Source organism: Euphorbia lathyris, chromosome 10, assembly GCF_963576675.1.
Source record: "Euphorbia lathyris chromosome 10, ddEupLath1.1, whole genome shotgun sequence".
Classification (NCBI taxonomy): domain Eukaryota; kingdom Viridiplantae; phylum Streptophyta; class Magnoliopsida; order Malpighiales; family Euphorbiaceae; genus Euphorbia; species Euphorbia lathyris.
In genome coordinates this window covers 55,980,821-55,994,631 of record NC_088919.1, presented here as the reverse complement: position 1 = coordinate 55,994,631, position 13,811 = coordinate 55,980,821, and the positions used below count along the sequence as shown (strand labels likewise).

The 13,811-nt window shown below is 37.6% G+C and overlaps 1 pseudogene; it reads left to right on the top strand.

The window, feature by feature from the left end:
- The first annotated feature begins 5,915 nt into the window (after window positions 1-5,915).
- Window positions 5,916-13,318, top strand: LOC136209829 (splicing factor Cactin-like; annotated as a pseudogene).
- The last annotated feature ends 493 nt before the right edge of the window (window positions 13,319-13,811 follow it).

The following is a 13,811-nucleotide window of genomic DNA, read 5'->3' as shown; positions in this document are numbered from 1 at the left end:
GTAAAATGTACTAAATTGTCCGGTCATCGTTAGTTCAGATATATTTTTGGGATAAAATGTAATCTAGGTACCAAAGTGTGAATTAAGGTAAAGTTCAGGTACTATTGGTGTAATTTACTCCACAAAAAAGTATATTAAATATAAAAAAATATGTATGTATATATATATATATTTTTTTTGGTAGAAAAGGAAAAGAAAAACGAACAACAACAAACTACCCAGGAATTAGCCTAGGGAAGCTAACCCCAATCCTATCTTCTAAGAGAAGATGAGAGATGAAACTAGGGGAAACAGGAAGGGTAGTAACGCCTAACGTCCCTTCATGGCCCGCCGCTGCCAAGCGATCAGCAACACGATTCTGCTCTCTAAAAATGTGTCTGAACTCTACGAACTCAAAGGAGGAGCAAAGCCTTATAATAGCTTTGATGAGGTTGCGACTGTTAAGACCCATAGATTGATTCTCAGAAATCATTTTGATTGCTTCCAAATTATCAGACTCCACAGAGAGCCTCTTAACACCCAGCCTTTTAGCAAGATTGATTCTAGTAAGAATAGCCCAGAGCTCCGCAGAAAAGGAAGAACCCAACCCTAAATTCTGGGAGAACCCAGAAAGCCAGACGCCCCCTACATCTCTAAGCACACCTCCAGCCGCAATCTTACCGTTACTGAGGCAGGAACCATCATTATTCAGCTTCACAACCCCCTCTCTTGGCCTGCTCCATCCCACGAGATGGACATCACAACACTGAGAGGCTCTGGCAAGGGACTCTCCTTTGAAACTATCGATAATAGAGAAAAGTTTTTTCGAGAAGAAATCAGCTAAGTTTGTCATAAAAACAGTTTTATCTCCAAAAATCTCCTCGTTTCTCCATTTCCAAACTTGGTGACAGATAATAGCAAAGAAAATGTCACCATGCTCCATGTATGGAAGCAACTTTCCTCTAACACCATCAGAGAACCAGTCGACCTCAGAATGTGCCATGAAGGAAGAGAAAATATGGTGTGGGAGAATTTTCCTCCAAACCTCTTTACTATTAGAGCAATCTCTAAGAGCATGGCACAAAGTCTCAACATGGCCTCTGCATCTACTGCAAGCTCCAGAATCAGCCAAGTGCCTTCTGTGCCTATCCGAATTAGTAAGAAGCCTGTCCTTAACGCCCAGCCACAGGAAACTCCTAATACGGAAAGGAACTTTAAGGGTCCAAATCGACTTCCACACATCCGAGGGAGGATCAGATCTAAAGAGAGAGAAAGCTTCAAAGGCCGATTTGCAAGAATAAACTCCATTGTTAGTCAGCGCCCAACAGTGCCTATCCAAGTCTTCCTCTTGATTACTCACCTTCACTCCCCGCATTCTAAGGAGAGTCTCAAGGCTAAAGAAAGTATCAAACTTTGACCAGATCCAGTCCCCTTCCGAGTCAACCACATCGGCGATCCTCCAGTTGCGTATATCACTAGGCGGGGGGGAAGAACACACCTCAATTAACGGTTTATCCCCAATCCAGTTATCAAACCAGAAACTAATGGACTTACCATTCCCCACCTCCAGGCCAACTCCCGAGCAGAACTCATCAAACACAGCACTAAGTCCTTTCCAGAGGAAGGAACAATTAGCAACTCTCTCTTTCGGGCCCCCGAAGATTTTGTCTTTCCGATACTTACCACAAAGGAGGCGAACCCAAAGAGAGGAGGGGTTTTACCACATACGCCAAAGGAGTTTCATTAATAAAACTTTATTATTGTCCTTTGCTTTCCTAATACCCAGACCCCCAGAATCTTTAGGCTGGCAAACCTCACTCCAAGGCACAAGATGGATCTTCCTGCCCTCCGCAGCTTCCCCCCACAGGAACCTACGGTTAATCTTGTCAAGATCATTAAGCACAGGATCCGGAAGCTTACAAGCCTGCATGATGTGATTGGGAGCAGCACAATTAACAGATTGAATTAACGTGAGGCGGCCAGCGAGAGACAGAGTCTTGGCTTTCCAAGTGGCACACTTCGAATTAGCTTTATCCAAAGTCTCTTTGAAGGAGCCTTTAGACACACGCTCACTATGGAGGGGAACGCCCAGATACTTCCCAAGAGAATCAGTAAGAGGAATACCTGAGAGATCACTTAATCTCTTACAGACTCTCTGATTCATATTCTTAGAGCACATCATCCTAGATTTCTGGATATTAAGCTTCTGCCCAGAGGCCGAACAAAAACAATCCAGAATATCCATAATGACTCTCAACTGCTCCTCATTACCCTCAAGAAAGATAAGGACATCATCTGCAAAGAATAAGTGAGTCACCTGGGGACAGAAGCTGTTGATCGCCACAGGGTGGAAACTCCCATTATCAATCGCATCCTGAATCAGGTGAGAGAGCCTCTCCATAGCAATAACAAAAAGGAAAGGGCTCATAGGATCCCCCTGACGGATTCCTCTGCCCGGGGAAAATTCCTCCGACATATCCCCATTGACCATAACTTGAAACACAGGAGAAGAAATACATACCTTAATTAAACTTCTCCAGCTGTCCGGGATTCTAGCTCTCTCAAGGCTCTCCATCAAGAAATCCCAATTAATTCGATCATAGGCCTTCTCTAAATCCAGCTTCAGAGCCACAATGCCTTTCCTCCCCTTCCTAATCTTCATCGTGTGGACCATCTCTTGGGCGATCACCACATTATCCATCATTTGTCTACCAGGCACAAAGCTACCCTGATTCTGACAAATGATCGCAGGAAGAATGCCACGGATTCTATTAGCCACAATCTTTGTAACAGTTTTGTAAAGAACATTACAAAGACTGATAGGTCTCATATGCAAAAAGGAAGAAGGCTTATCAATCTTAGGAATCAGAACCAGGAGGGTTCTATTAACCAGCTCAATATCCTTCGAACCACTGAACACCCCCAAGACAAAATTATAGATGCCTTCCTTCACGACATCCCAATGCTTATGGTAAAAGCCCGCCGGAAGACCATCAATCCCAGGAGCTTTAGAAGCCCCAATGCTGAAGATAGCTTGGTCAATCTCTTTTCGGGAAATAGGTTGAAAGGCCTCCTGACTACAATCCTCACTGATTAAAGGAAATGTAGCAATAGAGTGAGCCCTCTCCAAAAGAACAGGTTCCTCTTTGAACAGCTCTCTGTAGAAATCCAGGGCTAAGTTCCGAATAACCTCATCTTCATAAACCCAATCACCATTAGAATCCTTAATGGCCTCAATTCTATTTCTTTGCCTTCTGATCAGGGTAGAGAGATGGAAGTATTTGGTATTACGATCCCCATCTCTAATCCAGGACTTCCGAGACTTCTGGAACCAAAGGAACTCCTCCTGCCTAAGCACAGCCTCCAGCTCCTTCTGAAGGGTTCTGAGGAGGCCCTCAAGGCTATGATCAAACCTCCCCTCCAACCTGCGTTGAATGCCCTCCATCCTCTTTAATAACTTGTTCTTCCTTCTGATAATATGCCCAAACACATTCCTATTCCACCCCTGCACCTTATTCCTGAACCCTTCAGCAGCTTGCAGTACATACGAATGAGGTCTCCAACTCTCATGAACGAACTCTTTAAACTTAGGATGGGACTCCCAAGCCAACTGATACCGGAATGGTCTCTTACCCCTAGGATGCTTACCTCTCAAAAGTCTAAACAAAATAGGACAATGATCCGAATGACGGAACGGGAGGTTCAACACAGAGCACTCGGGGAAGGAAGTTAGAGCTAAAACATTAGCGTAGACTTTGTCCAATCGAACAAAAGTATTATTACGCTTCCAAGTGAATTTATGACCAGAAGCCCCCAGATCGGAAAGCCCACATAAATCCATACTATTCTTGTGATGCAGATAGCGATTAACATAATGATTGGATCCCCCTCTCTGATCACTCATAAAGGCGATATCATTGAAGTCACCCGCCACAAACCAGGGCTCCGAAATGCTGACACTCATAGAATAGAGAACCTCCCAGAGCCGTTTTCGATTAGACAAGATAGGGTCAGCATACACAAGGGTAATAAAAAAGGGAGTATTGCCGAAAATACTCACTTTTACAATGAATGAACTGCTTATCCATGCTAAGAATATCAAAATGAATCCGATCTGGCCTCCAAAAAAGCCAAATCCCCCCAGCCCGGCCAGTTGCCTCCGATCTAACACAATGCCAGTTCTTAAACTTCTTAACCACCTCATCTGCTTTCTCACCACTAATCTTAGTTTCCAAAAGAGCAAAACAAGATGGATTAAACTGCTTAATAAGATCATTAATATGGATACGGGTAGCCTTGCTAGCCGCACCCCTAACATTCCAAAATAACAAATCCATAGAAAGGAGGACAACTGACCACACCCCTACCCTAAGCTAGGTATTTACTAGGGGCTCTTGAGAGCCTTACCGAGGTACCCCCGGGCCCCCTCTTATCTGGAAACGCTAAAGTGTTAAGGCCACTTTTTTGTTTTCCTTTAAGCTTTTTCATATTAGTTTTGTTAACTCCCATAGATTTTCCAATCCCAGGATCAATACCAGGAACAAGAATACTAACCTCATTTGAATTCTTCATCCTTCTAGCTGCAAGGGTCAGGGTCCCCCCCTGGGCTTCATCCTTAGAGACAAAAAGCGGGTTCACAGATTCAACCACCTTCTCGACTGGATCTACAGACTCCAATCCTGGAATACTCTCATCCATATGATTCTCATCTTGGTCTGACTCTTGAACTTCCTCAATCATCAGGGCCCCAAATCTGGACCCAGGCAAGGCTACTGAAGAAACCCCAGCCTCCTTTCTAGCTTTGAGGACAGGCTTCTCCTTGACATTTGGAATAACAGTAGCTTTAGGAGAAAGGGACTTAGAATTTGTGTTGATATCAGGAGGACGATTGTGAACCACTGCAGGTTGATTCCTACGTCTAGCGGGCCTCTTTGCCACCATCCAGGGACCAAAGTTCCCTTCATACCCCTGGTTCCCTCCAGTAATCCGCACACTACTCTCAACCCTCTCTATAACAACCCTCTCCCTTTTAGGGCAACCCTCCTGAGAATGACCATACATGCCACAATCATAACAGATGTTATGTAAACCTTCATACTCAATAAAGAACACTTTATCCTGAACACAGAACTTAGAAAGTAAAGGTTTAGCCAGATCAACATCTATACATACCCTAGCAAACTTACCCCTAATGGCCCCAATTGTAGTCTTGTCCACATGGTGGACCTTACCAACCAAACCTCCTATTTTACTCAGAAAGTTTTTTAATTGTAAGTATTTATTTTTTATTTTTTTATATACGAAATATTTATTGTGTTATTAATATAGTTACAAAAATTAAAGAAGCTATTTCAATTTATTGATAAATTTATTTGGAAGACCTGATGTCACAGTTAAATAACAGTCAAACCAATCTTTTCAAATTTTCGATAGCGCGGGGATAAAATTGATCTTGTTTGGAAACGTTAGGATTAAGTTTGGACTATTTCATACATCAGAACTAAATTTGCACTACTTGAAACATTAAATTTATACGTATATTTAATCATTGTTCATATTAATTTATTAAAAAATAAAAAAACTAATTTCTAATTCATATTAATTTATTAGTTTGAACTATGCTTACTTTGTTTTTTTCACCATTGAATGATGATGAACTTTGACAAAAGTAAGCTCATCCAATGATAGAAAAAGATAAAGTAAAACTTAATTGGTCAAAAACAAAATAAACATAGACACGTAAAAAAAAAAAAAAAGACTAATAAATTATTTATCGTAATTAATAATAGCATTTGAAAAATAAAAGATGATTTTTTTAGCTGAACTTTGATCTAAAAGAAAAAAAGAGAAAACTGAAATTAAAAAACATAAAAGAAAGCTAGTCCACTTGCTTAAAAAAACAAAAATAGCCTGATCCACTTGCTTACCATTACGGCGCATAAGCAGCCGTAATGGTTAGGAACTCTGCTTTTTTTTGCAGAGTTACACACCATTACGGAGCATAAGCAGCCGTAACCTCCCTGCTTAAAAACAGCCCCTTTCTTTGAAATATTTCTTAACCAATATTCGATTTAGAATTTTTTTTCCAACTAACACCAAATTGGCGTTTAACCCCGATAATCAACAGCTCTTCCCCATTTGTTATTCTCACTGGAAGCTTCATCTTCTGCGCCGCTTCTCACTGTCCTTCACCAGGTATGTTTCTTCTTCTTGCTGCTGATCTCGATTTCTATTTACTATTCTGTATTTGGGTTAATAATGCTTGATTTCTCAGAATCCTAAATCTGTAAAACCTAATCTAATATTTGATTCCTGACTTAATTTCATGCATTCTTAGTTTTTTTTTTTTTTTTTGCTTAGAAATTAAATCTTTGAATTGGTTACCATACATTCGTTTAAAGTGTAGCAGACTAGCAGTTATGTAGTCATGAGTACGTTGGACTTGATATACTCAATGTTGAGTTTCTGAATATGGTTTCGTTGGACTTGACAGGTGATAATAACATACATTGCTATTCAAGTCTACTTTTCTGATCATTAAGATTCATTTAGAAATACATGGTATTGCATACATTCATTTAGAAATCCTATTATTTTAATGGTAATTTTGATATTTAATTTTGATATTAGGTCTATTTCATTATTATTTAGTTTCGGTTACATTTAGTTTGACTACGGTAAATGTATCATAATTTTATGGTTTGAAACTGAGTATAGAATAGAATATATTTGTTTCAAATGTTCAAAATGTCAGATCCGAATGGTGCTTCAAAATGTCTAAATCTAATCATACGGTAATGTTTGCAACAGTCTATAGAATAGACTATATTTGTTTCTTGCCAATCAATGCTGTTTTACATTTTGAGCTTTCTATGCAGATGAGCCAAGATTAACTAGCTGCAGTTCCTTACAAACAATTCACTTTTATTGAAGAATATAGACAATTTTGATGAAAGATAAGGTAGTTTTCTATCTGATGGGTAACAAGAAGGATAAGAGTGCGTCTTCATCTTCCAAACGAAGGAGAAGTGAGTCGGACGAGTCCGAATCAGACTCGTATTCCTACTCGGATGACTCCGAGAGTTGCGATTCGTCCCGGAGAAGGAGCTCTAGCTCCAGCAAGCGCAGAGAACGGAAGAAGAGCTCTTCGAGAAAGATCACTGAAGAAGAAATTGCTGAGTATCTGGCGAAGAAAGCTCGTAAAAAGGTATATAATTGCCTGTTCAGTTTTAGAAAATAAGGGTTGCTTTCTGAAAAAATTTGAAAAATTGGAATTTGGTGTTTAGTTCAGAAAATGACTGGAAATCTAATATATCTTGTTTTCTAATTCATTATATTATGTTTTGTGACTCAACTGTTCATTTCTTGTAATTTTTGTTTTGACAGATTGGGTATGTATATGTGCTTCAAATACTTCAACTTGATATTAATTTGAATGACTTACTGAGTAATTTAATTTAGGGTAATTAATTTATTAGTCCCTATATTTTGACAAAACACACTGTTTAATCCCTGTATTTTCAAAAACACACTATAAGGTCCCTAACTTTTTTCTCAGTTAACTGTTTAGACCCTAACGTTTTTCTCGGTGAACTGTTTAGTCCCTAACGTTAGACTCTCATGAAGATTTTGTTAGTCAATTTGGATTTGCATTCTTCTTTTCTTTTCCTTTAAACTCTAATACATCTGAAATCAACTTTGAGTGTTTTTCTTCTTGATTTTCTTCTTAATCGTTCAAATTCGTAAGCATTGGGTCTTTTCTTTTTCTTGTTCTCCATACAAATAGCTTCTTCTTCTAAATTAGATTTTCTCTTCTAAAGTTTGAAGGTAAATAGTAAATGGTAATTTAGTCATTTTCGAAGTCATAAACGATAAAAAAATCTAAGAAACAGACGGAAGGACTAAACAGTTCACTGAGAAAAAGGTTAGGGACCTTACCATGTGTTTTTAAAAATACAGGGACTAAACAGTGTGTTTTATCAAAATATAGGGACTAATAAATTAATTACCCTTTAATTTAATATGCGCGTTTATAAAGTTTATTGCAATAAAAAAAAGAATTCCATTTGATATTTAGAAAATGAAAACTAAGAAATGAAAAACGGATAAACTAAGTATGTTTTCTGTTCTTTTAGTTCTCTATTTGGAAAATGGAAAATCAGAGAACTCAGAAATAGAAAAGAAAATTGGAAGATGAGATGAATACGGAATTTTCCGAAGACAAACACTACTAAGGTTTCTTTTTTATGACATGTGGTTTTGATTTGTGCAGGCCATGAAAGTTGCGAAGAAAGTGAAGTCTATCTCTGGCTATTCCAATGATTCCAATCCATTTGGCGATTCTAATCTCAATGAGAAGTGAGTGTTCTTTTTTTTCTTTTTAATTTTAAGCTATGAGTTAGCCTGGCTCTTATTTTGCTGGTTTTGTTAGAACTAGCCGGAGTTTTATGTTTCTTACAGATTCGTGTGGCAAAAGAAGATTGAACGTGATGTTTCCCAAGGCGTGCCACTTGATACGTTTTCAGTTAAAGCTGAGAAGCAGAGGCAGAGAGAAAGAATGGTATGAACTGTGTTGATCTTCTATTGTCGGGTTCATATCATTTTTTCAAAATAATATATATGTGGTTAATAAGCTAAAAAGTAACACATGGAGAGCTGGGTCAAAACTATCTTGTTTTAGTATTACTGCTGCTTAGATTTAACCTATGTTGCACGTACACTTCTAGTTAGTAGCGTTTCTGCGTTTCGTGTCCATGTCTGCGTCCATTTTCATTTCTAGGCTATTTTATGAAGATTATGTTTTATAAATAACGTTTCCCATGTCCGTGCAACATAGCATTTAACTCGTAATGGTGGCATTGATTGTGATTTTCTGTGTGCACATATTCTTGAGTCATGGGGGTTGGTACCATTTCGGGTTTTAAGATGATTACAAAATGTACCCCATTGTTTGCCAAACTCATAAACATGAAACAAAGTCTGTAGATTCTAATGTATGTAGCAATTTTGAAATGCAGGCAGAGATTGAAAAGGTGAAAAAAGAGAAGAGAGGAAAGGGCACTGGAAAAGGCGCGACATGAAGAAGAAATGGTAAGCATAACTTCTTTGTTTATCAAAATCTTTTGGCAAATTGAATTTTAACTGCCTCTCGACCCATGTTACCCGGACACGGACACGGACACGGATACGGATACGGTATCCGACACGGACACGGGAAACGTCTTTTCTATAAAACATAGAACATGGAAATGTGGGGAAAACGTGTAAATATTAAAAATATTGGGGCACATTTATAAATATTAAAAATATATTTTTTTTATTTGAATTTTTGTAATATAACTAAATAAATACATATAAAAGAAATTATAAAACTCTTATCTAACCATAATTATTAAATACATGAAATATAAATGATGTTAAATCAGAGAAAAAAAGATAAAACAATGAAAGCTTTCCTTCTGAATACTAAAAATCTATTTCTTCAATGTTTATTTCTATCTTCACCAACAAGTAGAGATTCTACCTCCAGTTCATCTAAAGTTTTCCTCACTGTCTTTTGGTTTACCTAGGCTTTATTGCTGCACATAAAGATCCACGTACTCCTTTGGATATTCCTGCTCGTTTTCCCTTCAAATAAGGATCGCCCATAATTGCTCTGTTTACCTCTGTTTTTTCTGAAATGAAATGCAATCGTTTTTTGTCTGGGAAACGGGTATCCAACTTTTGAATATTACAGAAACGGCCCCAAAACGTATCCTAGAAGTTTCCGGGAGTTTCCGTATCCGAAACGTATCGGACACGTGATACGCCGGCATGTTGAAGTATCCGTGCTTCATAGTGATTCGAATTTCTTGATTTGGTCAATTTGGCATGTTCTTTGGTTTGTAATTCATTTCATTCTACAGGCTCTATTGGCTAGAGAACGTGCAAGGGCCGAGTTTCAAGACTGGGAGAAAAAAGAAGAGGAGGTACGTTGCATGTTGTATTTCATTTCTTTCTTCTCCTTTTCATGCCGTCACTACCTTGTCAAATCTCTGTTATTTGTTTGTCTAACGAGTTCATACATATTTGACCGACAGTTTCACTTTGATCAAAGCAAAGTGAGGTCGGTTATCAGGATGCGTGAAGGGCGAATGAAGCCTATAGATGTTCTGTCGAAGCACCTTAATGTATCAGATGATTTGGATATAGACTTAAATGAGCCATACATTGTTTTCAAGGTAATTGTTACTTTTCTTCTGCCTGCATTTTGCTCCTTTTCCTCGTTATTGTAGCATATCAACAGCAATAACAGTTCAATTACAATATTCTAACTTGTGTTCTGACTTACACATGTAACGTTTATTTCAAGATTTGCCACCATTAGATATTGGTCCTGTCTGACAAATAGTTGTTAGCTGTTTGTATAAAATGACAAGTAAGGACATGGTAAAGCTCTTATTTAGGGTTAAAGTGTAGTAATTAGGGATAAAAATGTCATTCAAAAGAGATGAAGCAATAAGCTAATTGAAAAACCTCATAAAACCAGTTTTTTCAAAATTAGCTTTTTGGATCCAGTAAGTTCTTTCAAACATCTTTTCACCAGACACCACTATTAGAGGTTTAACTAGTCTAAACCTAAAGTGGCTCATACCTCTAATTTTACCCCTAAAAGCTCTTTACCAAATAGAGTCGTTAGCTAACTGATTACCTTTTTGGTTAGCTTATTTGATTAGCTGATTTGACTAGCCGTGTAAACTTGTTTGGTAAAACTTAGCTAATTGGTAATAAATGTTTGTGTAAAATGAAAAATAAGGACATATTAAAACCTTTATTTGGGTTTAAATGTAGTAATTAGGGGTAAAAATGTCATTCAAAAGGGACGGAGCAATAAGTTAATTGAAAAAACTCATAAAACCATCGTTTTCAAAATTAGCTTTTTGGACCCAATAAGCTCTTTCAAACCTCTCTTCACCAAACACCACTATTAGAGGTTTGACTAGTCAAAACCTCTAAAGTGACTCAAACCTCTAATTTTATCCAAAAAACAAACTCTTTACCAAACATGCCATTCTATTGTTTTTTTGATTTCTTTTAAATCGTCGATGATTTATTAAATTCACCTAGAGTGCATTTTTCGATGAATTAACTCTTGTTCTTTATGTGCATCATGCAGGGTTTAACTGTAAAGGAGATGGAAGAGCTTCGCGATGACATTAAAATGCATCTGGATATGGATAGGACAACTCAGACGCACATCGATTATTGGGAGGTACTATTTTTCATGTCTATATTTATTGTTCTTACGAGACTAGTTTTGTGCTTGTGAATTTGATTATTTGCTAATATGCTACGCTATAGAGTTTAATTTATATTGAACAGTAGCTAAACATATGCAAAATTTATTTATAGGCACTTTTGGTGGTTTGTAATTGGGAGCTAGCTGAAGCTCGTAAAAAAGATGCACTAGATCGAGCTAGGGTGCGTGGGGAGGAACCTCCTGCAGAGGTTCTTGCAGAAGAAAGGGGACTGCATTCTAGCATCGAAACAGATGTCAGGAATCTCTTGGAAGGGAAGAGCTCCAATGAGCTTGAGGCGTTACGGTCTCAAATAGAGGCACAAATGAGTTCTGGATCTGCAAAAGTAGTGGAATACTGGGAGGCTGTTCTCAAACGACTGCAGATCTACAAGGCAAAGGTAGTTATTATTATTACTTCACGTTTCTCAATTTGTATTGCTGCAACTACGGACTTGCTTTTCTTCGGACCTTACTTTTATATTGGCAATGATAGGCTTGTCTGAGGGAGATTCACGCTAAGATGTTACGCAAGCATTTGCATCTCCTTGAGCCATCTTCGGAAGGTCATGATAAGCTGGAAGATGATCGTAATTTAGCGCCGATTCAGGAGGACACTGAGCAAGAGCATGAGCATGAACATGATATAAAAGGTATGTGCTACTTATTTTTCCCCCAGAAAGATGCTGGTTCCTTTCCGATGATTGGACCAAACCTCGGGCTAATGTTTGCCAATGTTGTATAGATGCTGAAACATTTTCCCCAGAACCCATTGTGGAGGAAACTCATGAGCCAGAAGAAGAAGAAGAAGAAGATGGTTCGTTTTCACCTCAACTGTTACATGGTGACGACAATGAAGACGCAATTGATCCTGAGGAAGACAGGGTTATGTTGGAAAGAAAACGTATGGCTGTGCGAGAGGAACAACAAAGACGAATTCAAGAGGCCATGGCATCGAAACCGCCTCCAGCAGAAGATAACTTTGAGATGAAAGCCATTAAAGCTATGGGGGTCATGGAGGAAGGTGATGCAGTATTTGGCTCTGGAGCTGAGGTGAATCTAGATTCACAGGTAATCAATCTAGCCGAAAAACAAATAGCCCCTGGTCTTTGTCACTTAATTTCAATACCAGTACTTTCAGTTCAGTAGCATTCAGTTCAGTAATTTATCATTATTTATTATCAATTTTTTTTTTATTATTAGAACCAAGAGGTTACGGGTTCGAGTCTTAAGAGCGGCCTCTTGTCAAATAAATTGGCAGGGGAAGGCGTTCCCCAGTACATCCTTGTGGTGGGACCCCTCCCCAGACCCTCGCTCAGCGGGGACGCATAGTGCACCAGGCCGCCCTTTATTAGAACCATTATTATTATTATTAGATTTTTATTTTAATTATTGGTATTTTTAAAGTCTAATAATATAATTTCAGTTTGGTAGCATTCAGTTCGGTTTACTTAATTTCAGTAAAAAAAGAACAACATGGCCTAGCAGGATTTGGCTTTTGGATTCTTCTCTTAGACGTTTCTAACAAAATTGATTTGTTTGCAGGTGTATTGGTGGCACGATAAGTACCGACCAAGAAAGCCGAAATATTTCAACCGGGTTCATACCGGATATGAGTGGAATAAATACAATCAAACTCACTATGATCATGACAATCCACCCCCAAAGGTTGTTCAAGGATATAAATTCAACATCTTTTACCCAGACCTCGTCGACAAGATAAAAGCTCCAACTTATACGATCGAGAAGGATGGGAACAGTGACGAGACTTGCATTATAAGGTTCCATGCCGGACCACCATATGAAGATATAGTAAGTTGTCTCCCCGTCCCATCCCGTGCTATTTTATGCGCTGACATTTTAGATACGATTTGATCTCTTTCTAACAATCACTACTACTTTTCGATAGGCTTTTCGAATTGTAAACAAGGAATGGGAATATTCTCACAAGAAGGGATTCAAATGCACATTTGAACGAGGAATCTTGCACGTTTACTTCAACTTCAAACGGTATCGCTACAGAAGATGATGTTCGTTACATGATCTTTTGGGTGTTTTTTTAATTGTAGATTATATCTTTTTATATATATATATATATATATATATATATATATAAATATATATATATATATATGTATGTATAAATATAAATATAAATAAAAGTGTTAAATTTAATAGTATAATTTGTGAATTAAGGTTATCTGTAAAGTTTAAAGACAAGATCAATTCACCTAAAATTGAATTTTAGATATCGATTAAAGTAAATTTTGATAAATTAGTTTTTATTTATAAAATTAGGGCTAATTTGTTGAACATTTTCAGCTTGAGAGTTAAGTGCATATTTTAAAATTCAGATTTAATTCTAGAATTTATAATTGGTAACTATTTGTAATAAAATGGAATTAATAAGCCCGATTACAATAAATCTCCAGTTGAGTAATGATTTTGATTTGAAAAAGAGTGGAAAAAAGAAAATTAAAACTGAAGAAAAAGGAAAATTAATATATAATATTTTTTTTTTGTGAAAAAAAGTAATATGTAATATTGATTGCATTTC